Consider the following 27911-nt stretch of genomic DNA (forward strand, 5'->3'; position numbering starts at 1 on the left):
AGGAACTAGAGGGAGGAATGGGGAGTTATTATTTCATGGGTATAGAGTTTCACTTTTGCAAGATGAAAAGAGTTCTGCAGAAGGAGGTAGGGATGGATGCATAACCATGTGAATGTACTTAATATCAGGGCACTGTACACTTAGAAATGGTTACGATTTTCTATTTTATGTGTGTTTTACCACAATTAAAAAAATTAATGTTAATTTTTACAGGAAGAGACAGGGTGTGGGCAGGGGAGGGGCAGAGAGAGATGGGGACACAGAATCCAAAGCAGGCTCCCGGCTCTTGAGTACAGAGCCTGACGTGGGGCTTGAACTCACAAACTGCGAGATCATGACTTGGAGCCAAAGTTGGATGCTTAACTGACTGAGCCACCCAGGTGCCCCCACAATTTTTAAGATTGGGAAAAAGCTAGTACATGCCTCACAGGGGTTTTGTGAGGCAATTTATAAGAACTACTATTAGTGTGCGGTCTGGGGACATCCAAGACTTTCTGCCTTATGGACCCAGTTGTTGGAGATATGTATGTGTGTTCTTGTGGGGAGTGCAATTCTGCACGAGATGCTCAGTGTGCTCAGTTCTGGGGAGACTTCCTGGAGGACTTTCTATGCTCAGGGTGATCCTAGCGTTTGTGGGATGGGTGGATTCCAGACATTGGAAAGTCCCTGGCAGAAAAATCACTTCCACTAAAGGGCAGTTTGCAGGGAGGCAATTTCAGCCCCAACTAGAGGACTTGTGATCAGAGCTATCCAAATGTGGAGCACTCCCCATTAGTGGAGGCATGTAAGGAGAGACTTGGCAAGCTGGAGAGGAGACTCCTACATGAGGCAGTGGCAGAGGCAGAGTCTCTCCTAGGCTTTGTGCCTCTCTGATGTGATCCAGTCCAGTCTAGTTACATATAACAGGTCTATGTGAAGGTGGGACCCAAGTCAGAGGGAGTGAGGGAGCAGGCAGGTGGGAAGACTTGCTTCCAGCCCTCCCCTAAATGACAGTAATAATAGCTGCTGCCGTTTACTGTGGGCAAGCCCTGTGTTAAATGCTGAACCGGGCTTGATCTCAAATTCTCACCACAACCCTGTGCAGTGGGTGCTCCAATATCCCCATTTTATAGTTGGGAACTGAGGCCCAGGGTTTAAGTCACCTGTTCAAGGTTGCCAGTAGATGCTGGAGCTGGGATTTAAACCTAGACAATCTGGCTTCAGCCCTCTATGCTGGGTGGAAATCTACAAAACCTACCTGCCACAAGTTGGCCTCTACCTACCCTGCTGCACCTGGCCGACAGTTCCTGGGCCCTGACAGTCTCACAGGTATGGATTCAGCAGCCACCACCTCTTCTTGCCGGGTGAATCAGCACTTTACCCTCCCTCTGGCTGGCTTCTTTGTGGAGCCAGGCCCAGCTTGCCTGGGTCCCCAGGGTCTAAGGATAATACCATGCAGACAACATTCGCCTTGATTGGGAGCCAGGCTCTCTGTTGCTCAATGCCCCCCTTCTTCCATTAAATGAGACCCTCCTTAAAAACTCTCTTCCAGAGCTTAAAGTCTTTCTCATGGCTGTTGCGTACATTTTGCTTTTTTGCAGCAGTGTTTTTTCCAACCTAGCTCTCTTGGTGCCAAGACCTTGTCCACATGATTCAGTTTGTTCAAGTTCCCAGTCTAGTACCCACAAGGCAATAAATTCTGTCCCTAATGGTGGCAATGTGGTGCCTTCCTCTGTCCTCACAGCTAAGTAAGATTATAGAGGAAGCCTTAGCAGGGATGGTGATTTATCTAGAATTGACCCATTTGGCTGGGGTGGCATTCATACCTTATGAAGGCACAGGGAGATACTAAGGACATCTCTGTGCCAGGCAGGTTGCTAAGCTCTCCCTGAATTCATACAGTACCTGGGAGATAAAGGGCTGTGTCATTCCTATGTTAGAGATGAGGAGATAGGATCAGAGAGGTTAAAGCATGTGTTGAGAAGCCAAGATTTTTGCCTCTCTATGCTACTGCCCTTGAGGCTCTGTGTCAGTTGTTGATCTGATAGCAGTATGAGTTCCACTCACTGCCGGGTAGAATAACTACATTTAAGCTTTCTCTCCCACAGCTGCCTGGGGAGTGAGCCTTGGTAGTGCTATTTTATAGATGAAGAGGGTGATTAGGGACTTCCCAGGGAACCATAGGGGAAGGGGCACACCAGGGATGGGTGGTGGTCCTTTTGACCCCCTCCCCCCCTTGCTCTACAGGTACCTTGTCAACTCCACCACACTGGATTGCAGTCAGTGTGGCCCTCCTGCTTGCCTCCTTGGAGCTGTCCCAGGCCCCAGTGAAACTGTGATTCACAGAGGCCAGCAGACCAGCTGGCCCGGTGGAGGCTGGACTGGGGCCAGGTACTTTCCAGTGTCTTTCCACAGTTGGGAAACCTTTCTTGAATGACACTTCTGCAGAGGGTGCCTCCTGGTCCTCCCTGCCTTGGTTTCCCTCCTGGCCAAGAAAGGCCACTCCTCCCCTTTTCCCTGGAAATCACATAGGCAATGTAATTTTTTTTTAATTAAATATAATTTGTCAAATTCGTTTCCGTACAATCCAGTGCTCATCCCAACAGGTGCCCTCCTCAATGCCCATCACCCACTTTCCCCTCTCCCCCACCCCCCATCAACCCTCAGTTTGTTCTCAGTATTTAAGAATCTCTTTATGGTTTGCCTCCCTCCCTCTCTGTAACCTCCCCGCCCCCCACCATGGTCTGCTGTTAAGTTTCTCCAGATCCACATAGGAGTGAAAACATACAGTATCGGTCTTTCTCTGCCTGATTTATTTCACTTAGCATAATACCCTCCAGTTCCATCCATGTTTCTGCAAATGGCCAGATTTCATTCTTTCTCATTGCCAAGTAGTATTCCATTGTATATATAAACCATATCTTTTTTATCCATTTGGCAATGTAATTTTTTAAATGTTTATTTTATTTATTTTTGAGAGAGTGAGCAGGGGAGGGGCAGAGGGAGGTGGGGACAGAGGATCTGAAGCAGGCTCCATGCTGACAGCAGAGAGCCCCATGCAGGACTCCAACTCATGAACCATGAGATCATGACCTGAGCCCAAGTCGGACACTTAACCAACTGAGCCACCTGGGTGCCCTGGCAATGAAATTTTTGACTCTCATATTGCAGTGACAAGAGTTCTGGAACTCTTAACCTAACCCTATAAGGCATGACTCAACCCCACAGGAGGAAGCTGGGGCTGGTTCGGGATCTGGGACTTAAACCCTGGGCCTGCAAAGCCCTTAACATTGGCTAAGTTGGGGCACCTGGGTGGCTCAGTTGGTTAAGCCTCCTTCTCTTAATTGTGGCTCAGGTCATGATCTCACAGTTAATGAATTTGAGCTCTGTGTTGGGCTCTGTGCTGACAGGGTGGAGCCTCTGCTGACAGGGTGGAGCCTTCTTTGGATTCTCTCTTCCTCCCTCCCTCTTTGCTCCTTCCTCCCTCTTTGCTCCTTCCCCACTTTTATTTTTTTAAAAAAATAAAGTACAGAGAGTTGGATAAAGCCATCCTACCCCAGATACATAGTATCTCTTGTTATTAGCGTGTATTACTAGTGTGGTACATTTGTTATAATTGATATTGATAACATGATTATTAACTAAAGTTCATAGTTACATGAGGGTTCCCTCTTGGTGTTGTACATTCTCTGGGTTTTGACAAATGTATAATGGCACTCTCACAATTGTGATATCCACAATTACAGTATCATACAGGATAGTTTCACGCCTTACAAATCTTCCGTGCTCCACTTATTCTTCCCTCCCTCCCCACAACCCCTGACAACCACTGATCATTTTACCATGTCTGTAGTTTTGCCTTTTCCAAAATGTCCTGTAGTTAGAATCATACAGTATATAGCCTTTTTAGATTGGTTTCTTTCACTTAAACACACACACTTACAGGGGGTCACCTGGCTGGCTCAGTCTGTGGAATATGTGACTCTCGATGTCAGGTTTGTGAGTTCAAGCCTCATGTTGGACATAGGTTACATTAAAAAAAAAATGTGGGGCGCCTGGGTGGCGCAGTCGGTTAAGCGTCCGACTTCAGCCAGGTCACGATCTCGCGGTCCGTGAGTTCGAGCCCCGCGTCAGGCTCTGGGCTGATGGCTCAGAGCCTGGAGCCTGTTTCCGATTCTGTGTCTCCCTCTCTCTCTGCCTCTCCCCCGTTCATGCTCTGTCTCTCTCTGTCCCAAAAAATAAATAAACGTTGAAAAAAAAAATTTAAAAAAATGTTATGAAAAAACATGCCCCCACAATATTTTTCAGATGTTCTCGCTGGGGCACCCAGGTGGCTCATTCGGTTGAGCATCTGACTCTTGATTTCGGCTCAGTCATGATCTGGCAGTTCATGGGTTTGAGGCCCGTGTCCATCTCAGTGCTGACAGTGTGGGCCCTGCTTGGGATTCTTTCTCTCTTCCTCTCTCTCTCCCCTGCTCTCTCTCAAAATAGATAAATAAACTATATAAATATCTATATATCTATATCTATATCTATATCTCGTGACTTTCTGCCCCTGACATGGAATAGCTCTTCATTTATTTAGGTGTTCCTTGGTTTCTTTCATCATAGCTTTATAGTTTTCATTATATAGATCTTCTACATATTTTGTCTATACCAAACTATTGCATTGTTTTGGTCCTAACATAAGTGGTATTGTGTTTTTAATTTCAAATAGGTGATATATATGCACAGGAAAAAAAAATTCAAGAGGTACAGACTGGTTTACAGCTTCCTCTCTGTATCCTATTCTTTAGGCCTCTATTTTCAACTATCCAAAGACATTCACTGATGCTAGGTTCTTTTTTTTTTTTAGTTTTTTTTTTTTAATGTTTGTTTATTTTTGAGACAGAGACAGAGCATGAACAGGGGAGAGTCAGAGAGAGAGGGAGACACAGAATCCAAGGCAGGCTTCAGGCTCTGGGTTGTCAGCACAGAGCCTGATGCGGGGCTTGAACTCATGGATGGTGAGATCATGACCTGAGCCGAAGTCGGACGCTTAACTGACTGAGCCACCCAGGCGCCCCTGATGCTAGGTTCTTGTGGGTCTTTCTAGAAATTGTATGCACATACTCAAGCTCATATGAATATTTATTACTAATTCAACAAACATTCATGAGCATTTGCTATGGGGCAAGCACAGGAGCTGGGGCCAAGAACAAAAGGAAGCCCTGCTCTCATGGAGCTTATATTTGTTATAGTTGGTACCACCAACTATAAGAACTCTTCGTGGCAGGTATTATTATCTCTGTGGGAGGGCTGAGGGCCAAAGGAGGACTCTCTGGGCCAACTAAATTCTCCAAGAGCCTAAGGAGAGAAGCTGGGTCCTGCCAAGAGCTAGGGGCAGGGCTGCTCAAGGCCAGAGGAAGCAAATTCTGGAAGGGAGGGCTTCTTGCCAAGGCAGATAGGTACAGATGAGGAGGGGGTGAGGAGGAAGCTTAAGGAAGCTGCTAGACCAGTCTGGCCAGAGTCCAAGTTCCAAGAACTTGGAAATCCTGTTTCCAGGTGGCTGCATTAAAATTTCTTTAAAAAAATATTTATTTTTGAGAGAGAGACATAGTGTGAGTGGGTAAAGGACTGAGAGAGAAGGGGGGGAGACATAGAATCTGAAGTAGGCTCTAGGCTCCAAGCTGTCAGCACGGAGCCCAATGTGGATCTCAGACTCATGGACCTCGAGATCATTGACCTGAGCCTAAGTCAGCCACTTAACCGACAGCCACCCAGGCGCCCTCGGTGGCTGCATTTTAATTCCTTAATTTTCTTTCCTCTCTAGCTTCTTAGACACATTCTTCTGGGGACCAGCCTAACTTTGTTTGGCTGACATGAAGAAAAAGGATTTTCATCCATATAGAGACCAACACTGCCAGGGGAGTGGCCAGGGTGTCTCCAGAGGCACAGAAGGTCAGACAGGCCTGTGATGAAGAGCCAAAGAGAGGCAGTGGGCGGCTGAGGACTGAGTATCTGAGTGGCAGCTCTTGGCCAAGTTGGCTTCCCCACTTGGGTCTCCCTGTCAGGTTGGAGGTAACATTTTTTATTTTTTATTTTTTAAAATTTACATCCAAATTAGTTAGCATATAGTGCAACAATGATTTCAGGAGTAGATTCCTTAGTGCCCCTTACCCATTTAGCCCATCCCCCTTCCCACAACCCATCCAGTAACCCTCTGTTTGTTGTCTATATTTATGAGTCTCTTCTGTTTGTCCCCCTCCCTGTTTTTATATTATTTTTGTTTCCCTTCACTTATGTTCCATCTGTTTTGTCTCTTAAAGTCCTCCTATGAGTGAAGTCATATGATTTTTGTTTTTCTGTGACTAATTTCACTTAGCATAATACCCTCCAGTTCCATCCATGTAGTTGGAAATGGCAATATTTCATTCTTTTGATTACTGAGTAATACTCCATTGTATATATATACCACATCTTCTTTATCCATTCATCCATCGATGGACATTTGGGCTCTTTCCATACTTTGGCTATTGTTGATAGTGCTGCTATAAACATGCAGGTGCATGTGTCCCTTCGAAACAGCACACCTGTATCCTGTGGATAAATGCCTAGTAGTGCAATTGCTGGGTTATAGGGTAGTTCTATTTTTAGTTTTTTGAGGAACCTCCATCCTGTTTTCCAGAGTGGCTGCACCAGCTTGCATTTCCACCAACAATGCAAAAGAGATCCTCTTTCTCCACATCCTCGCCAACATCTGTTGTTGCCTGAGTTGTTAATGTTAGCCATTCCGACAGGTGTGAGGTGGTATCTCATTGTGGTTTTGATTTGTATTTCCCTAATGATGACTGATGTTAAGCATTTTTTCATGTGTCTGTTAGCCATCTGGATGTCTTCCTTGGAGAAGTGTCTATTCATGTCTTTTGCCCATTTCTTCACTGGATTATTTGTTTTTTGGGTGTTGAGTTTGGTAAGTTCTTGACAGATTTTGGATACTAACCCTTTATCTCATATGTCATTTGCAAATATCTTCTCCCATTCTGTCAGTTGCCTTTTAGTTTTGCTGATTGTTTCTTTCACTGTGCAGAAGCTTTTTATTTTGATGAGGTCCCAGTGTTCATTTTTGCTTTCATTTCCCTTGCCTCCAGAGACGTGTTGAGTAAGAAGTTGCTGTGGCCAAGATCAAAGAGGTTTTTGCCTGCTTTCTCCTCGAGGAGTTTGATGGCTCCCTGTCTTACATTGAGGTCTTTCATCCATTTTGAGTTTATTTTGTGTGTGTGGTGTAAGAAAGTGGTCCAGGTTAATTCTTCTGCATGTCTCTGTCCAGTTTTCCCAGCACCACTTGCTGAAGAGACTGTCTTTTTTCCATCGGATATTCTTTCCTGCTTTGTCAAAGATTAGTTGGCCATACGTTTGTGGGTCCATTTCTGGGTTCTCTATTCTGTTCCATTGATCTGAGTGTCTGTTTTTGTGCCAGTACCATACTGTCTTGATGATTACAGCTTTTGTGGTATAGCTTGAAGTCCAGGATTGTGATGCTTCCTGCTTTGGTTTTCTTTTTCTGGCTATTCGGGGTCTTTTCTGGTTCCATACAAATTTTAGGATTGTTTGTTCTAGCTCTGTGAAGAATGCTGGTGTTATTTTGATAGGGATTGCATTGAATGTGTAGGTTGCTTTGGGTAGTATCAACATTTTAACAATATTTCTTCTTCCTATCCAGGAGAATGGAATATTTTGCAATTTTTTTGTGTCTCCAGTTTCTTTCATAAGTTTTCTATAGTTTTCAGTGTATAGATTTTTCACCTCTTTGGTTAGATTTATTCCTGGGTATTTTATGGGTTTTGGTGAAATTGTAAATGGGATCGATTCCTTGATTTCTCTTTGTGTTGCTTCATTGTTGGTGTATAGGAATGCAACCGATTTCTGTGCGTTGATTTTATATCCTGCCACTTTGCTGAATTCATGAATCAATTCTAGCAGTTTTTTGGTGGAATCTTTAGGGTTTTCCATATAGAGTATCATGTCATCTGTGAAGAGTGAACGTTTGACCTCCTCCTGGCCAATTTAGATGCCTTTTATTTCTTTGTGTTGTCTGATTGCTGAGGCTAAGACTTCCAATACTATGTTGAATGACAGTGGTGAGAGTGGACATCCCTGTCTTGTTCCTGACCTTAGGGGGAAAGCTCTCAGTTTTTCCCCATTGAGGATGATATTAGCATTGGGTTGTTCATATATGGGTTTTATGATCTTGAGGTTATGATCCTTCTATCCCTACTTTCTTGAGGGTTTTTATCAAGAAAGGATGCTGTATTTTGTCAAATGCTTTCTCTGCATTTATTGAGAGGATCATATGGTTCTTGTCCTTTCTTTTATTGATGTGATGAATCACGTCAATTGTTTTGCAGATATTCAACCAGCCCTGCATCCCAGGTATAAATCCCACTTGGTTGTGGTGAATAATTTTTTTAATGTATTGTTGGATCTGGTTGGCTAATATCTTGTTGAAGATTTTTGCATCCATGTTCATCAGGGAAATTGGTCTCTAGTTCTCCTTTTTAGTGGGGTCTCTGTCTGGTTTTGGAATCAAGGTAATGCTGGCTTCATAGAAAGAATTTGGAAGTTTTCCTTCCATTTCTATTTTTTGGAACAGCTTCAAGAGAATAGGTGTTAACTCTTCCTTAAATGTTTGGTAGAATTCCCCTGGAAAGCTATCTGGTCCTGGACTCCTGTTTTTTTGGCAGATTTTTGATTACTAATTTGATTTCCTTACTGGTTATGGGTCTGTTCAAATTTTCTATTTCTTCCTGTTTCAGTTTTGGTAGTGTATACGTTTCTAGGAATTTGTCCATTTCTTGCAGATTACCCATTTTATTGGCATATAATTGCTCATAATATTCTATTATTGTTTCTATTTCTGTTGTGTTGGTGGTGATCTCTCCTCTTTCATTCTTGATTTCATTTATTTGGGTCCTTTCCTTCTTTTTGATCAAACTGGCTAGTGGTTTATCAATTTTGTTAATTCTTTCAAGGAACCAGCTTCTGGTTTCATTGATCTGTTCTGCTGTGTTTTTTTTTTTGGTTTTGATAGCATTAATTTCTGCCCTAATCTTTATTATTTCCTGTCTTCTGCTGGTTTTGGGTTTTATTTACTGTTCTTTTTCCAGCTCCTTAAGGCGTAAGATTAGATTGTGTATCTGAGATCTTTCTTCCTTCTTTAGGAAGGCCTGGATTGCTATATACTTTCCTCTTATGACCGCCTTTGCTGCGTCCCAGAGGTTTTGGGTTGTGGTGTTATCATTTTCATTGACTTTCATATACTTTTTAATTTCCTCTTTAAGTGCTTGGTGAGCCCATTCATTCTTTAGTAGGATGTTCTTCAGTCTCCAAGTATTTGTTACCTTTCCAAATTTTTTCTTGTGTTTGATTGCAAGTTTCATAGCATTGTGGTCTGAAAATATGCACAGTATGATCTTGATCTTTTTGGACTTACTTAGGGCTGACTTGTGTCCCAGTATATGGTCTATTCTGGAGAACGTTCCATGTGCACTAGAGAAGAATGTGTATTCTGCTGCTTTATGGTGAAATGTTCTGAATATATCTGTTAAGTCCATCTGGTCCAGTGTGTCATTCAAAGCCATTGTTTCCTTGTTGATTTTTTGATTAGATGATCTGTCCATTGCTGTGTTGAAGTCTCCTACTGTTATTTATGGTATTACTATTGATGAGTTTCTTTATGTTTATAATTAATTGATTTATATACTTGGGTGCTTCCATATTTGGGTCCATCCACATTTGGTGCATAAATGTTTACAATTGTTAGGTCTTCTTGGTCTGTAGACCCCTTGATTATTATATAATGTCCTTCTGCATCTCTTGATACAGTCTTTATTTTAAAGTCTAGATTGTCTGATATAAGTATGGCTATTCTGGCTTTCTTTTGTTAACCGTTAGCATGATCGATGGTTCTCCATCCCCTTATTTTCAATCTGAAGGTGTTTTTAGGTCTAAAGTGGGTCTCTTATAAACAGCATATAGATGGATCTTGTTTTCTTATCCATTCTGTTACCCTGTGTCTTTTGATCAGAGCATTGAGTCCATTGATGTTTAGAGTGAGTACTGAAAGATATGAATTTATTGCCATTATGATGCTTGTAGAGTTGGAGTTTTTGGTGGTATTCTCTGGTTCTTTCTAATCTTTTGTTGCTTTTGGTGTATATATATGTATATATATATGTATATATATTCATATATGTACTTGCAGGGCTGGTTTAGTGGTCACAAACTCCTTTAATTTTTGTTTGTCTGGGAAACTTTTTATCTCTCCTTCTATTTTGAATGACAGCCTTGCTGGATAAAGAATTCTTGGCTGAATATTTTTCTGATTCAGCACACTGAATATATCCAGCCACTCCTTTCTGGCCTGCCAAGTTTCTGTGGATAGGTCTGCTGCAAACCTGATCTGTCTTCCCTTGTATGTTAGGGACTTTTTTTCCCTTGCTGCTTTCGTGATTCTCTCCTTGCCTGAGTATTTTGTGAATTTGACTATGATATGCCTTGTTGATGGTTGGTTTTTGTTGAATCTAATGGGAGTCCTCTGTGCTTCCTGGATTTTGATGTCTGTGTCTTTCCCCAGGGTAGAAAAGTTTTCCACTATGATTTGCTCACATAACCCTTCCACCCCTTCCACCCCTATCTCTCTCTCTTCCTCTTCTGGGACCCCTATGATTCTGATGTTGTTCCTTTTTAATGAATCACTGATTTCTCTAATTCTTAAATCGTGCTCTTTTGCCTTAATCTCCCTCTTTTTTTCTGCTTCATTATTCTCTATAAGTTTGTCCTTTGTGTTGCTGATTCTCTGTTCTGCCTCATTCATCCTTGCCACTGATGCATCCATCCCTGACTACAGCTCAGTTAGAGCATTTTTAATTTCATTCTGGCTATTTTTACTTCTTTTATCTCTGCAGGAAGGGATTCTAATCTGTTTTCAACTCCAGTTAGTATACTTATTATCGTGATTCTAAATTCTGGTTCAGACATCTTGCTTGTATCTGTGTTGGTTAAATCCCTGGCTGTCATTTCTTCGTGCTCTTTCTTTTGGGGTGAATTCCTTTGTTTTGTACTTTTGAAGGGAGAAAAGGAATTAATGAGGTAGAAAAATTGAAATTAAAAAAATTAAAATTAAAAATTAAAAAAACACACAAAAATCTAATAGATGATGCTAGATCCTAGGTGTGTTTTGGTCTGGGTGTTGAAAGTGGTTTGACAGATTAGAGGAAAAAAAAGGGGGGGAGAAAGGAAATCGTTTGAGATTTTGAAAAAATGAATACACTGAAATAGATTAAAATGAGATGATGGGAGTAAAAAAGAATTTGAAAAAATATACACAAAAGTGAAGAATATGGTAGAAAAAAATTAAAGAAAAAAATTTTTTTTTATTTTTCAATATATGAAATTTATTGTCAAATTGGTTTCCATATGGCACCCAGAAAGAAAAATATTTTTAATAAAAGTTAAAAATAAATATGAGTTTTTTCATTTTCTGTATTTAAGAAAAAAGAAACGAAAAAGAAAAAACAAAAAAGAAAAAAAGAAAAAAGAAATCGTTTGAAAATTTGAAAAAGTGAATACACTGTAGTAGACTAAAATAAAATGATAGAAGTAAAATAGAATTTGAAAAAAATTTATATAAAAGCAAAAAATATAGTAATAAAAATTAAATAAAAATATTTTTAATAGACATTGAAAGTAAAAATGAAATTTTTCTCTTTCTGCATTCAAGAAAAAGAAAAGAAACAAGAGAAAAAAGAAAAAGAAAGAAAAAAAGGAAATTGTTTGAAAATTTGAAAAGGTGAGTACACTGAAATAGACTAAAATAAAATGATGGAAGTACAGTAGAATTTGAAAAAATTTACACAAAAGTAAAAAATATAGTTATAAAAATTAAAGATTTTTAATAAAAATTGAAATTAAAAATGAATTTTTTCTCTTTCTGTATTCAAGAAAAAAAAATTGTAAAAGAGAAAAAGGAAAAAGAAAAAAAAAGAAAGAAAATTGAATAGATGAACCTGCTAACAGATTGAAGTAGGGCTGAAATTGCTTCATTTTCTCCTAGAAGTCAGTCTATGTAGCCCTTTATAGTCCATAAACTAAGCCGGCGGTGAGACTTGTGTTCTTGAAGAGCGAAGTTGGCCTAGTTGGGCAGGGCTCAGTGTAACAGCTCTGCTTTCCACTAGATGGTGCTGCTAGCCTACTGGGGTGGATTGTTGTGGCGCTCCTAGGTGCTTATGCGCATGCGCGGGAGTGGTGAAAATAGCGCCACCCAGCTACCCAGTCTGTTCCCCCCACGCAGATCAGCAATCGCACACCTGTCCTCTGTCTTCAGCTCTTGTCCACTCCCCGCTTTTTCACTCTCTGTGACCAGGCCCCAGGCAGTACCTCTCTCCCATGTTTTGTCTCAGATGTGGCTGTTTTCCCCAGCCCCTTACTTCCGAAGGACTGCGGCTTTGGCCCCTTTTGCCCCTCTGTGGGAGGGTCTCACCGAGCAATGGCCAAATGAGCATTTGCCGAATATTGGCTGCACCCAGGAACGCCTGCTGGATCCTGTTGTTGCCGGTGCCCCGAGACCATGGCCAGGTGCCAGCCCGCCCCAGAAAAAGTTCGCGAGACAGTGTAGCAGCAGCGTCTCAGGGATTATGGAAAATCACAACACACATCTGGCACCAGGCTTCACTCTTAACAATCTTGCCCTAGCACCAGTGAATGTGGCTGCCTTCCGGGGTCTGCTGGGACCAGGTGGCTTCAGCAGTCTCTACCAGATGTCCTTCCAGCAGTGGAACTGCTTTTCCCCGTGTGGCCCGAGAACCTCCCGGACCCCACTCTGTTCCTGGGGATTTGCCCTTCCCACCAGAGTACCGCCAGCTATCGAGCTGCGGAGTTGTAGCCTTTGCGCTCCCCTTGTTTACAGTCTAAATGGAATTTAAACCCTCTCCTTTCTCCTTTCTCCCTTTTTAGTTTAGTCCCTGCGGCTGTTTCCAATTTTCCACTTTCTCTCCAGCTGCTTTTGGGAAGGGGTGCTTTTCCTGTATTCTACCCCCACTAACCCCAGTCTCCGTCTTCTCTCCGCCCGCAAAAGCAGTTCCCTACCTTTTGCAGCTTCTCGCTCCCCAAGTTCAGCTCTCCACGCTGCTTACCTGCTGAATTCTGTGGTTCAGGTTGTGCAGATTGTTGTGTTAATCCTCCATTCAGTTTTCTAAGTGTGTAGGATGGTTTAGTGTTGGTCTGGCTGTATTTCAAGGACGCGAGACACACAAAAAGCTTCCCTGCTGTCCTGCCATCTTGGCTCCTCCCCTGGAGGTAACATTTTTAGACATGGCCCTGGACTCTCTGGCATCCCACTTCCCACTCGTGCCTCAAACATTAGAGCCAGTGGATGCCCTACAGCCATATGTATGCTGCCCTGCACCCATCCCCCAGCCCTGCTAAGAATTTTTGCGTCTGGTTATTTTGTGTGTGTCATACATGTAGTAATAATAGCTCATCACTGATCAGGATGAGGGCCAGTGACTGAAATTTCATTCCCGTTTTTTTACACATGAAGAAATGGGCTCTGAAGCCAAATCTATGCTTCTGCTGTAACACTACATTGCCTCTGTAGTGTCACAGAGCACCCTCTGTAGCGCTCCGGGTAGAGGCACACGCAATAGGAGTCCTTCTGTCCAACTTGGTATGTTTGTACGTGCCTCACTTAAGCAGCTCAGATGCTGACCCTCTGGCTGAGCTGAAACCCTTCCCCTCTGTTTGGCTGTGGGGTAGTTCTCTGGCTCTCGACTCTCCAAATGGTGCTGCTTAGGGCCATTTTTGACTTGGTTATAGTCTTAGGATCCACCTTGTAAAGAGGAGTTACTCCTTAACAGGGTTTGACTGATTTTATGGTTCTTACTACAAATTGTCAGGTAGGGCCAATGCAGAAAAACTGCAATATTTTATCAATGAACATGTATCAGACATATGTGCCTTTTAGCAAATAGAGCTCTTTAATTCCTACAGGCAGAAAGGATTCACTTATACGATGATTACATTCTATACAAACGTAAGCAATGTGTCCTTCAGCCCCTGCTTCTATTGAATGGCACCCATTTTACTGAGTAGATGATGGTTCTTTATACATTTAGATTCCCTGGAATACATGCACCAGGGAAATGCCTGGGAGGCCAGCGTCTTGAAGAGACAGTTCTTAAAAGGATCTAGGACTTTTTTCCATCTAGGCATGGTTCAAACTGCATGGGAGAACTGCCGCTCAGTTCCTTCCAGGCACATGAACCTCCATTAGACCCCCCTCCCCCTTAGAGGTTATCTTCCTTTGTCACGGGGCTTACGGGGCGATGGTTGGTATGTTGGTACTCTTGCCTCCAGCTTCTGCCTTTCACTCATCTTGCACATGAGTGCTCCCTAAATTAACGTTCTTATCAGGTCATTCCCCTGCTCAAGAATCTGCACTGGGTCCCTGCTGCCTGTCACATCAATAACTGCTTGGCTTTCAAGACCACCTGTAGTGTAGCCTTGTCTTGCCTGTTCAGCGTAGATTCCCATTACACCCCAACACAGCTTCTTTGCTCCAGATGAATAACCTTCCCTTTGCTGTCCAGAGTATCTGCTATGCAGGCCTCTTCTCCATGCCTTGTTCACTTTATCCCCACTTCTCCCTCCTCAGTGTCTTTTCTCTTCCCCATTATCTACCCTTCATCCTATAGCCTAATTATCTATCCCCTTTCCTTGCATGAAGCCTCCTTTGACCAGCAGGCCAACTCCAGTACATTTCTTCTCCAAACACGTATGATGTTTATTGTTCACACCATAGAGACTGGCCTTTAACTATTCTGCAGATGTTCTTTTGGCCTGCTTCCAAGATCACCACCTAGACTGTGATTTCTATAAGAGCAGGGAACTGAATACCCCATAGTGTAGAATGGGCACATATCAGTGCCTGAATACTAGCCATTAGCAGTCAGGCATTGCGCATGGAAATATTCTGTAACCCTCAGGCAAAAAAGCAAGTGAACAACAGGGCTCTTAGTGTTACCATATTCTATAGATTGCAAAATTCACCTTTCCCTCACTTACCACATTTTAACATCTCCTTTGGAATCAGGATCAATGGCATATCATGATATAATTGATAGTTCAGTTCCTCTTCTTTGTTTCTTAGTGGAATATAAAATATTGGTGCATTTTGCAGTCAGTTGTGCATTAGACTTGATGAAAAGCACTGACTTGATGGTTACTTACTGGTTGATGTGAGAATCTGTTGATAGCTGTTTCTGGATTGGACCTGGGAGAAAGCATTTAGGAGAAGTGAGGGGATGTTGGATGTTTTATTGGGCCCAGAACCTTCCTGAATCTGAATTGATTCACCTCTTCCTCTCCTCCATTCTCGTGTTCCCTGTGTGTGCTGCTTCAGAGACTGATTCCTCACTAATTGGAATCTTAGCATCACCAGCCCTGGTGGGGTGGTGGGCCAAGAGGCTGTCTTCCCTCTCCTGTGAGGAGCCTTCACATGGGCTTGGCAGAACCAAGGTGTCTCTGACTAGCCAGCTCAGCTGCTCAGCTCTGAAGGCAAGAAAGCTGAGCTCCCAGCCCTGAGTAAAGCCAGACTGGGAGGGATTAGGGGAGACTGAGGGCAAGGGCCACAGCCTCTGAGGAAGCACAGAGGGCCAACCCATCCATGGTGACGAGGAATGGCTCCTTTCTAGGCCCATCGGCCCTGAGCTCTGGCCGGAGTGGCCTGCCCTGACCAGCTCAAGTCATGCATGCAGACTCTGGGTTCTGAGTTTGAAGTTGCAGGGTGTTCAGGTCACTCCGCCCCCCTCCAGATCCTCATGGGCTCCATTCCCTGAAGCAGCTTCTCTTGGCCCCACCGGCAGTCTCCTCTAGCAGCATAAAGCTGCTGGGCAGGGGAATGTGGTCTTTTCCTTTTGTTTGCAGACCATCCCCTAATGCAGAGTTATCAGCAAGAGCTTTGGGGCCAGACGTAGTTAGATTTGATTACTTCCTCTCCTATTTGTTATCATGTGACCTTGGGCAAGTTGCCAAACTTTCTGAGATTTGGTTTCCTCATCTTTTTTTTTTTTTTTTCTTTTGGTAGATGGCAATTTTAATAATAGCAAGGGGCACTTCTATATGAAAGCTGGTCTTTTTTTTTTTTTTTTTTTATGCGTGCATTCTTTTTTTTTCTTTAAATCCAGTATAGTCAACACACAGTGTTAATATTAGTTTCAGGTGTACAATATATAGTGATTCAACAATTGTATACATCACTCACTGCTCATCTCAATAAGTGTACTCTTTTTTTTTTAATTTTTTTTTTTTAACGTTTGTTTATTTTTGAGACAGAGAGAGACAGAGCATGAATGATGAATGGGGGAGGGTCAGAGAGAGAGGAAGACACAGAATCTGAAACAGGCTCCAGGCTCTGAGCTGTCAGCACAGAGCCCGACGCGGGGCTCGAACTCACAGACCGCGAGATCATGACCTGAGCCGAAGTCGGCCACTTAACCGACTGAGCCACCCAGGCACCCCAATAAGTGTACTCTTAATCCCCTTCATGTATATCCCCCATCCCCCTACCCACCTCCCTTTGTAACCATCAGTGTGGTTTCTTCATCTTTAAAATGAGGGCGAGAATTCTAACTCTGGTGTGTGTGTGTGTGTGTGTGTGTGTGTGTGTGTGTGTGTGTGTGTGAGCTTGCGTATGTAGGGATTAAGTGACAAAAGTAACTAACATTAGCCACTATTATTATCATCATTGTCCCATTGAAGGTAGTCCCAGCTCCGTCCTATGGGCCTTGCCCAACATTATCATTGCAAGTTTTATGGGCCCCACACATCCCTGAACCAGAGGCAGCACCATCTCCATGGCCCTCCCCCAATCCTGAAAGAGAGTTCTGGCTGTTTTTCCCTCGTTCTGCTGGGTTTCACCGAGAATTCCTTGTGTGTCCACTGGGGGCTGTGCCTGGTGAATGCTAGAGCTCTAGTTCCAGGGGAGAAATAAGGCAGGAGGCATGAAAAGTTCAAGGCTAAAATAACTCATGCAAGGAGAAAGAAATATAAGGGAGATTCCTTTTCAGTAAGATGGAGGATTTGATAGTTTGTGGGGAAAAAAACTCTCTAAAACATCTGGAAACTTAGGATAGAAAAGAGTTGACATGCTTTTTATGCATAGCTGCATGGAAATAGGATAGCCCTTGGAGAAGAGACATAAAGGGAAGTTGACAGCCTGTCTGGGCAGGGAGTGAGATAGCTTTGCCTGCTCTGAGCATCTTTTGCTGGTCCGGATAAGGCAGGGATTTGCGTCTGAATAGCCATAGGGACAACGGACACAGTTTTGATCTTACATGAAGCAGAAAGGTAGAACTATGACTCCCACATACATCTGGGACCCTTTAGGGTTTAAACTTCCAATGAAAGCCCAGAAAAAATACACTCACCTTCAAAGGCAGCGAGCAGGAAGCTCTTCTAACCTGGCCCAGGTTTGGTTGGGGAAGGCCTCTTCTGAGAAATTTATAACCACACTCCTGCCCTCTTTTGAATTTGCGATCCAACTTACACTACTCATGTGATTCTAGAGTCTCTAGGCCAGGAAATTCTAGGCTGGAAAATTCATAGAGACAGAAAGTAGAATGGTGGTTGCCTAGGGATGAGGGGAGGAGGAAATAGGGAGTTGTTTAAAGTTGCTAGGGTTTCTGCTTCCCAAGATGAAGAGTCTTCGAGGTTGGTGGCACAATATGAAAGTACTGAACACCGTAGAACTGTGTGCTTAAAAATGGTTAAGATGGTAAAAAAAAAAAAAAAATGGTTAGGATGGTAAATTTTATATTAGGTGTTTTGCTACAATAAAAAAGTGATTTCGGACTGATAACTTGGGGATACCTTGCAGAAGCAAAAGCAGAACCTCTTCAGAGGGGGGGATACACCTTCAACCCAACTTGCTTGTTGAACTTGAGCAAAAAAGCCCAAGTTACAAAATGCACTAGGAAACCAGCATCCAGGAGGGAGTAGGCAGCAAGAACAAAAAAGAGAGCTAGAGGATCAATGTCCCCAGAATGTTACTGTGGAATTATTCATAATGTCAAAAAAAAACAAACAAAACAAAACCAAAACAAAACCCACCACCACGACAACAGCTGGAAACAAAGCAGAGTCCCTCTGGCAGGACATTTTGCGTAGCCATTAAAAGATTCAGAAGGCTTTCCCTGAGGGATTTGATTATTGAGTGAGAAAAATAAGAAATGGTCATGGGTGCTATTATGATCCCATTTTTTGCAAAGCAACCCCATAGCAAGCAAAACGTGACCCCAACCCCACACTTGTATATATGTGTGTATTTTTCTAACAGATAGGTGAGCATGAAAAAGGGAGTGAAGGCTGCCCATCAGGGCTGCTTGTTAGGGCTGCAGGCGAAGGAAGGGAGAAGGGAGAAGGAAGAAGAGGTGGAAAAAGAAGAGAGATTTCAAGACTGTCCTGAAAATATCTATAATGCTCAGCCCTCAGCATGCCTGTTATAAATCCTACTGATGGAGGATGATATCTGAATGTGAGTGATTGTGTCTAGAGGATAAAAGAAATTATAATACTGACTTGCAGATTTGCCTATTGTGAAGAAGGAAGACAAGTTACATGGATCTGGTTATTTGATTTTATTAGGACAAACGATCAAACTTCCTCTCTATGTGTATGTATGTCCACATATATTAGTGTGAACGAGGAGAAAGATACGGGGGGCTGGGTGTTGACACTAGTAATACCATAAAGGAGAGAAGGAGGGGAAGGAAGTGCAAGAGAAAGATGTCAGATCTGGTGTCTTTATAAGAAGAGAGACACAGAGACACAAATATAGACATCTTTGTATTGTGTTGTTTTATTCGTGGCAACAAACTTACATTGATTTGAAATATGACAAATCAGGACAATTAAACAAATGAGTGAGCCAATGAAAAACTTTCACACCTTGCTTTTAAGAATGTCAAATGGGGGCACCTGGGTGGCTCGGTCGGTTAAGCGTCCGACTTGGGCTCAGGTCATGATCTCACAGTCCGTGAGTTCGAGCCCCGCGTCAGGCTCTGTGCTGACAGCTCAGAGCCTGGAGCCTGTTTCAGATTCTGTGTCTCCCTCTCTCTCTGCCTCCCCATTCATGCTCTGTCTCTCTCTGTCTCAAAAATAAATAAACGTTAAAAAAAAAAAAAAAAAAAAAAAAAAAGAATGTCAAGTGTCTGATCTCCTGGGAGGGCCCTTTTGCAATAGTTTTCAAGAATGTAAAAGTACCTGCCTCTACCTATGTACTTCCCCCCTGGGGGGAGGGGGAGGGAGGGCACCCAGCTGTCTGTACAGACAGTCATTGCTGCACTATCTGTGGAAGTTCATGATTGGAAATGGCCTAAATGTTGAACAGAAGACAGATTATTTAGTCACAGTCTATATACACTGGAATATTTCACAGTTTATAGAAAAAAAGAAGGGAGACAGTGCCACTGTCTTCTAGACAGGTTGAGTGAGAAAAGCAAGGTACAGAACAACATTCTGTTAACTTGCTAGGGCTGCAGGGGGTGACTGAAAACGGGCATGTTCTTTCTCACCTGTTTGGGAGGCCAAAAGTGTGAGATCAAGGGCCATGCTCCCTCTGAAGGCTTGGGAATGGGGGGCAGGGTGGTCCTTCCTGGCCTCTTCCTGGCTGTCGAAGTCCTTGGCTTTCTTTGGCTTGTGGATGCATCACTGTAATTATGCCTGTTATCTTGTGTGTGTGTATCTCTCCTTAGAAGGACTTCCCTCACTGGATTTAGGGCCCCTCCTCAATTGAGCATGACCTCATCTTAACTCATTATATCTGTGAGGACCCTGTTTCCAAGTAAGGTCAAATTCTGAAGTTCCGGGTGGACAAGACCTTTCGGGAGCCACTCTTCAACACACTTGAAGCACTTGTGATGTCCTAGTGTTGGATTAAAAAAGAGAGAGAGAGAGAGATATGTTTGTTTATGTTGGACACTCTGGAATGGTAGGAGGAGGCTGAGGCTGTGGAAAGTGTACCTGTGAGATGTCTCTGGAAGAAAGCATGTGAAGTCCAGAAGTAGGACCATGACAGAAAAGGGAGGGAAGAGGATTTCAGTTGGAGCCCCTTCAGTCTAAGTTTGGCCTTAAGGCCCACTGTGGGAAAGGCTGGTGAGTTGGGGTAAGGAGGAGGGAAGCTAGGGGTGCTGGTAGAACGATGGCTTATCCCCTGTGCCTTCCTGTTGAGGACAGATGGGCCTGAATGCCAGCCTCTGGGCCCCTTCTGATAACAACAAAGTTTTGAAAGTTCTGGAATAACCTTCCTTGCCTAGTCTGGGTCCCCTCATGGTTCTGTTTCTCATTTGTTAGAAGGGTGGTGAAGGCCTCTTCGGGTTCCTGCTCCCAGAAGCCTGCCAACCCCTCCCTGGTCTGTGCTGCTTGCTGAGGCACCTGCTGCCTTCTCTCACCAGCCTGCTCTGTGACCATGCCTCCCCCTCAGTGTGAGCTGCTCCAGGCTGGGGCTCGTAGCTTTTCATCTGGGTGTGCAAAGCCCTGGGCACACGGGAGAGGCTCCATTACAAATGCTGCACGTGGAACAGAATTTAACCCTGATGTGGAGACTTCAGAACCTGTTTTAAAAGTTTCATGTTCTTTTCAAAAAAATTTTTTTTAATATATTTTTTAATGTTTACTCATTTTTTTGAGAGAGAGCATGGGGCTCAGTCCCATTGTGGGGCTCGGTTCCATGAACAGTGAGATCCCGATTTGCGCTGCAATCAAAAATCAGATGCTTAACCATTTAAACTACCCAGGCACCAAGTTTCATATTCTTATACAAGGAAACATAGACATGAGTGGGGTTCATGGTGGAACCAGTCCTTCGTCAGACTGGGCATGTGTGTGTAGGGAGGAGGGGATGTGGCCTGGTGGGGAGGCTGGCTCCTCCACCCTAGCCCTGCACCTTTCCTTTCCAAGTGACTCAGGAACAGGGGCTGCACGTCTCATTCTTCCTTAGCTGTGACAATGATGCATGTTAGCAGAAAAGATACCCCAGCCCTTCACTGCATGCTTCCCTGGGTCTCCTCATGATAGGCGTAGCTGGGGATTCAGGGGGGGCTTATGTTCCAGCAGGGGAGAGAGAGATGAAGCTACAGTGAGTGATTATTTAATCACAGGTGCAAGAGTTGTTACAAAGCATGGATCCACGTTGCTTGTGGAAGGTGTAACAAAACAAATCTGACCAGGAGCCAGAACGGGCCGTCTGTGTGCTATGGCCTATGAAGGGCAGGGACATCCCCACCAGTACCCGTGGAAGAGCCCTACTTGAACCCAAACTCAACTAGTGTGAGGCCAAAGCTCTGCAGGAACATGGGCCTTGAGTGACCAAGACGCTGTCCACAGTGGGGACCTCTGCACACCCCCTCGTGTCGCTCTATCACTCCGCCCTCCACACCCAGCTTGAGGAGGAGTTCCCGAAGCTCCATTTCTGGATGAGGAGAGTGAGGCCTAGAGAAAGGAAATGATTTGCTCTGTGGGTCCCGAGTCAGGAAGGGGAGTCAGTAAGGAAAAGCCAAGGCTAGTTTTCCTGGCACTCTGCATGGGTCTACAAGTGCCCAGAATCCGCCCTCAGTGAACCAAAAACTTAGGAACAAAGCTGCTCTGTTCACCAAGAATTCCATTTTCCTTTGTTGTTCGCCACTAGGGACATTCCTGAATTGGTAAAAAAAAAAAAAAGGAGACTGGTTCAGCCCACGTTCTTGCAGTTGATGGGCCGTGCAGGGTCAAAGTCCCAGACTTTAAGGAGCTCCCAGCTCAGAGATGAGGCAGACCAGATGCACAGGACACTGTGATCAGGCAAAGGACAAGGGGCACCAGGGGCCTGGGAGCACAGAAGGACAGCTCCCTTGGAGAGGGGACAGCTGGAGCAAGCAGGAGGCAGGCAGTCTTAGGGGTCAAGGGTGACATGTGAGAATCTGGGGTGGAGGTGTGGGCATGGGGCAGGGAGGTGGGAGGGCTTGCATGTAAAGAGGGAAGGGCATTCTGCTCAGGGAACAGCGAGTTCAAAGGAATTGAGGCCAAATATCATGGAGGGGTACTTGCTGCAGAGGTTGGGGCCTGATCCCCTGGTGTTCCTGGGTCTGTGGAGCAAGCCATCATGAGGGTCTTGTTCTGTGAAAGGGGAAGGCTGTCCTATAGGAGGAGGCTGTTCGAAACCTTTTGAGGACAGACTGAGAGTAGCAGAGAGCCCTCTTCTTTACCCTCAAATGCAAGTGTCTATATGAAATATTTTTAAGGGTTTTTTTTTTTACTTCTAAAAAAATTGTTATAAGTATACATAACAAAAATTAGCAATGTAAGCATTTTTAAAAAGTTAACAATTCAGTAACATTAAGTCCACTCACAATGTTGTGTAACCATCACCACTTTCCATCCATTAAGCAGTAACTCTCCCTTCCCCCCTCTCCCCAGCTCCTGGCAGCCACCATTCTTTCTGTCTCTATGAGTTTGCCTGTTGTAGGTACCTTGATTTATATGCAGTGTTTAAAGAATAGCATACTGAGGTGAAATTGATGCATAAGAAACTATACAAAAGTGCACAATTTGCTAATTTTGGATATTTATACTGGAACCCAGATAATGATTATATCAATCGCTGCCAGAAGTTTCCTTTCACCCTTTGAAAATCCTCTCTCCCCATCCTCCCTCCCCAAACAGCCATTAGTCTGCTTTCTGTCCCTATAGATTAGCTTGGATTTTCTTGAGTTTTAAACAAATGGAATTACACAGTATTACTCTTTGGGAGATGTCTGGTTTCTTTCAGCATAACCATTTTGAGCTTCATCCATGCTGTGTGTGTCAGTAGTTCATTCTTTCCATTGCTGAGTAGTTTTCTGTTGTATAGATCTATCATAATTAAAATAATTTCTTAAATATAATTTATTGTCAAATTGGCACATTTACACACATTTACAGTGTGTAAAGTGTGTTGTTAAAATTTTTTTTTAAATGTTTATTTTTGAGGGAGAGAGAGAGACAGAGTGTGAATGGGGGAGAGTCAGAGAGACAGGGAGACACAGAATCTGAAGTAGGCTCCAGGCTCTGAACTGTCAGCACAGAGCCTGATTCAGGGCTTGAACTCATGAACTGCGAGATGATGACCTGAGCCAAAGTCAGATACTTAACTGACTGAGCTACCCAGGTGCCCCATCATAATTTTTTTTTTTTAATCCATTCACCTGCTGATGTACATTTAGGTTGTTTCTAGCTTTTGGTGTTAGTAAATTGAAATGCAGTTGTTTTTTTTTATGTGGATCTTGTGGCCTGAAACCTTGCTGAACTAGTTTCTTGGTCATTTTGTTCCCAATTTTAGGGGATAAACGTTGAGGTTTTCACCATTTAGCTGAAAGTTTCTCTCATACATGCCCTATTTCAAGTTGAGGAAATTGCCTTCTATTCATTCATAATTTGCTGACAATTTCTACTGGGTGTGGATGTTGGATTTTGTCAAAGGGGCCAATATCTATTTACTGCCATCTACTGAAGATGATCATCTGATTTTTCTTTTTTAGCTTACTAACATGGGGAATTTACAATGATTGATTTTCAAATGATGAATGAACCTTTCATTCCTGGTACTGCATGAGACTAGGAGGTTAGAATGTGGAGATCATAGCTCTTGTCCCCCAGTGAGACCCAGCTTTGGGGACAGTCATCCCCATAGAGGACGGAAGGAGGGAGGGAGAGGGCAATGGGCAAGGTTGGGGAGAAGAGAGAACTGCCAGACACATCAGTCTTGGACTGCCCAGGTGAGCAGCCTCAGGTGAACAGCTTCCGGGGAGCCTCTGTCTAACTGGGGGTGCAGAAGGCTCTACCCTACAGCGTGTGCAGGTGGGGCCAGGCGGCCACTGCTCTTCTTCTGTCTTGCCTGGGAAGACACCAGGGACTTTCCCTAAGCATAGTGTGCTGCCCTTGAGCTTCCTGGAGCCCCAGACTCTGCCTCTGCTGTCAAGCTGAGCTGATAGTGGCCGGCTGTGGGTTTTGGCCAGTCTGTGCACCTCGTGAGGGGTCCTCTGGTGCAGTGGGCAATGGCCTGCCAGGCCAGGGACGTGTATGCAGTTCCTTCTCTGTGAAGTGCATATAATGATCTTTCTTTTCTGGGCTGCTGTATTCAGTGAACCCATGGTGACAAACCGCTTAAATGAGACTAAAGTGTCCGAGGCTGGGATTTGAACCCTGATGCCCCTGTCCATTGGCTATGTGTCCTTCGGCCAGTGGCTGACTCTCTCAGCTTTATTCTCCTCATTTGTAAAACAGAGATAATGATACTGCAAGATGTGGGGGGTACCCATGATAATTTGGTGTCATGCAGATGAGCAAGTGTGCATTGAGCAGCAGTGCCCTGCACCTGGAAAATGCAAGGTAATTTCACAGGTGAGCAGAGCCATTGCAGCTGTGGTAGCTGTTGGTAGAGACTGTCCTATAGCTTGAGGAACCACAGAGGGGGCCAGAGGAGGGAATGGGGTCTTGCAAGGGGACAGGAACTTATCCTGCCCTGGCTTAAGTTTGCATTGGTGTGTGTTTGGGCCTTGTGCTCTAAGGCTGGCACTCTCAGCAACCCTGCCAGACTGGCATGATCATTGTGCCCCACTCAGGTATGGGTGGGGACAGGGTGGCTCAGTGCTAGAGCTAGGATTGGAAATCAGACACCCCTAGTCATTCTGAGAGGTCTGAAAGGGGAAGAATCTCCCCAGGATTGATGCTAACACTGGCTCCAAATTGAGAGGGTGATCTGAGAGAGGGAGCTGGGGGAGGAGACAGGAACCAGGTAGCCAAGGAAACTCTTGATGGATTCTTTCCTTCCTCATCCTGCCCGGTTTTCCTCCTGCTTCTGGAGTACAGAGTATTTAACTGACCTAGGCCTTCTCTGATGGTATTTCAGCGTCTGGTCCAAATGTCCAGTTCATTCACTCAGACGTTTTTCACCAGATGTTATGGTCTCCTATGTGCAAAGCTGGCATCAGGCTCCAGGGACATAGTGGTGAGAACAGAACAAGGTTCCTCCTCGAGGAAAGACAGATAACCCACAAATGAACATAGTTAAGGTAATGACACAGTGGCCGGTACTATGCAGAAATACCACAGAGGTGTGGGACAAGGAATGACCTGAGGTGGGCAGAGAAGGCCTTTCTATACAGGTGATGTTTGAGTTGACAAGAAGGAGTCAGCTGGGCAAAAAATCTGGGCTGGAACATTTAGGCAGAGGGAACGGGCAAAGTCCTTCACGAGTCAGTCTGATTTGTGGCGGGGCAGTCAGTGTGGGGACAGTGGGTGGAGCTGAGGGAAGGGTCACTTTGTAGCCTGCCGGGAAGTCAGGGGAGCAGTTAAGATGTACTCTAAGTGCAGATTCCAAAATTCTTCTGGAAATGAAAACAAAACAAAACAAAACTTGTATTCTTCCTTTACTTTCTCCCTTTTGTGATTTTTGGGGCCTCTTTTAGAAACACATCTGAGGTGCTCTCTAAACAGGAGGCAAGGGTTAGCGCCCACCAGATCCCCTTCACCAATGGCTGTAACCAATTTCCCAGCTGCTGTGGGGTGGGAGGGCCTGTAACAACAGCAGAACTGCCTCTTTCTCCAAGCCATCTTGCCAGAGATACTTGGGAGGTTACACCCCTCCACAACCCAGGGGGGCCACTGACTGAGTGAGGGCCCAGCCTTCTTGTCTCAGCTGGAGAGGGTACTCTGTGGTGCTATTTAAAAATGCTTCAGAGCCTCTGGGACTGACCTTCTCTATCCTGCTCCCAACACTTCCTCACAGGTTTCTCCTGAGAGCAAGCTCTCAGTGACTCATGTGATGCTGAACCCCTGTCTCAGGCTCTGCTTCTGGGGAAGCCAACCTCAGGCAGGCCATTGGAAACCAGGTATTCTTTGGTTTAGAAATTGGGGCTCAGGGATCAGAGGACCAGGGGATCATTGTTCCTTTCAGCTCTGAAAGTCTCTAAAACGGTGTGATTTACTCAATCACACAAGTTAGTGGCAGAGCTGGTCCACAAACCATGCACAGTCTGGAGGAACCAGGGTGGGGTGGGGCCTGCTGGTGAATGTGGTGCAGAGGCCAAGGCCACAGCTGTGCTTTACCGGCAGTGGTGCTCCCAGATCAAGCTTCATCTCAGGTAAGTCTCTGTCTACCTTCATTAGTCCAGAGACCTTAGTTTCCTGAATTCCACCCCTTTCCCTTTCTTTCAGCATAATTCACTCTAAAGTGAGAGAGATTGGCAGCTCAGAGACCATGCGTCCTGAAAAGAAGATGTTTGTTAATCCAAATAAATCTGTAATAGAAACATTTATTTTGAGAGAGAGAGAGCACGAATAGGGGAGGGACAGAGAGAGAGAGAGGGATCTAAAGCAGGCTCTGTGCTGACAGCAGAGAGCCCAACGTGGGGCTCGAACTAAAAAATGGTGAGATCATAATCTGAACTGAAGTCGGACACTTAACCAACTGAGCCATCCACGCACCCCCAAGTAAATCTGTAATTTGATGGGCTTTTTTTCAGGGTGATAAAGTGAGTTGGAAAAATGCAAAAAAAGCACAAGTCTATAGGTTTTGAGGTCACAAGGGAGACATATATCAGGAGATTCCTTAGCTTTCCCAGGGATCTGCTTCTCTCCACCCTTCTCTCCCCATTATCAGGCCACCCAAGCTGAGAAATGCTTAGTGTCTTCCTCAGGTTCCTACAGCAGGGCCTGTCGAAAGTGTGTCACTGAAAGAGAAAGTGCTAAAGCTGAAGAAATAATTTTGCTAAAAGTGCATTTTAAAAAAGAGCAGACTGGTAATCTGAGCTAAGTAAACCCCCTCGTGTGTGGCTTATTTCTCAGAAAAGTGGAGGACTTTCTAGGATTTAGTAAATTTCTACTCTACTAAAGGGTTAGCATCACTCATTGGTTTGTGCAATTTTTTATTTATTTTAATTTTTAAAAATGTTTTATTTAGTTTTGAGAGAAAGAGACACAGAGTGTGAGTTGTGGGGGAGCTGAGAGAGAGGGACACAGAATCTGAAGCAGGCTCCAGGCTCTGAGCTGTCAGCACAGAGCCTGACGCAGGGTTCAAACCCATGGACTGTGATATCATGACCTGAGCTGAAGTCAAACATTTAACCAACTGAGCCACCCAGGTACCCCTGGTTCGTGTGATTTTTCAGGGTAGTTCTGGGGACGGCTCAGGGAGGCAATCCTGAGGAGCCACCCTGGACTCAGCCTCATCTGGCTTCTGCCCTTACCATCCAGGGGACTTTAGGCAAATCAGTTACTTTTCTTCACAGTTTTCTGTCTGTAAAATGAATGGAGGTGGCTATTCCATGAACCTTGGCACTCAGTGGGTGTTCTGCAGACCAGTATCACCTACACTTAGGAGCTTGTTTAGAAATGCAGAGCCTCAGGCCCCACTGTAGACCTTCTGAATCAGAATCTGTATTTTAACAGGTTTCTCAAGGAATCCATTCACACATCACAGTTTAAGACGCTCTGTCCCTTGACCGTATTACTCAAATGTATCCTCAAACTGCCTCCACATCACCCTGGAGTAGAAGCTCGTTAGAAATACAAGTTCATGGGCCCCGGACCTACTGAATCGCATGTCTGAGGGTGGGGACCGGGAGCCTGTGTTTTCACAATCTGTCCCAGTGACTCTTAAGCACACTGACCTTTGAGAGGGACTGAAGTTCAAGTCTAAGAGGATTCTAGCCGTGGTGTGGCTGTGCAGCGTCTGTCGTCGGCAGAGCTTGTTCTGTGCTGCTTTCCTGAAATGCTCACCTACCAGCGCCTCACAGCAATTTTGTGATGTGGTTTTCTCCTTATCTTTGCTGTGTTACGAAACTGAAGCTTAAGGAAGGTGAAGCAAGTTGCTCAATGTTTTG

The 27911-nt window shown here is 44.4% G+C and overlaps 1 protein-coding gene and 1 long non-coding RNA gene across 8 annotated transcripts in view; one reads left to right on the plus strand and one right to left on the minus strand.

Annotated features, from left to right (window-relative positions):
- Positions 1-27911, plus strand: part of IL34 (interleukin 34) — an 80333-nt gene that overhangs the window by 9979 nt on the left and 42443 nt on the right. The window contains exon 1 of one of the 6 annotated variants that reach the window (XM_030299678.2): positions 25854-26171. The exons of the other annotated variants lie outside the window; for them this stretch is intronic. The gene's annotated coding sequence lies outside the window, so the exon portion shown is untranslated. Of the gene's footprint in view, positions 1-25853; positions 26172-27911 lie in introns of those variants that run through there. 6 annotated transcript variants of the gene reach the window in all.
- Positions 342-27811, minus strand: LOC116737814. 2 transcript variants are annotated; one of them, XR_004343030.1, is made up of 4 exons: positions 27699-27811; positions 15082-15289; positions 13152-13210; positions 342-2496 (listed from the first exon to the last, which is right to left on the minus strand). It is a non-coding gene; the product is annotated as an uncharacterized LOC116737814 (long non-coding RNA). The 2 variants fall into 2 exon arrangements; XR_004343029.1 differs by lacking the exons at positions 342-2496; positions 13152-13210 and having other exon boundaries at positions 13976-15289.

Source organism: Lynx canadensis, chromosome E2 (assembly GCF_007474595.2).
Source record: "Lynx canadensis isolate LIC74 chromosome E2, mLynCan4.pri.v2, whole genome shotgun sequence".
Taxonomy (NCBI): Eukaryota; Metazoa; Chordata; class Mammalia; order Carnivora; family Felidae; genus Lynx; species Lynx canadensis.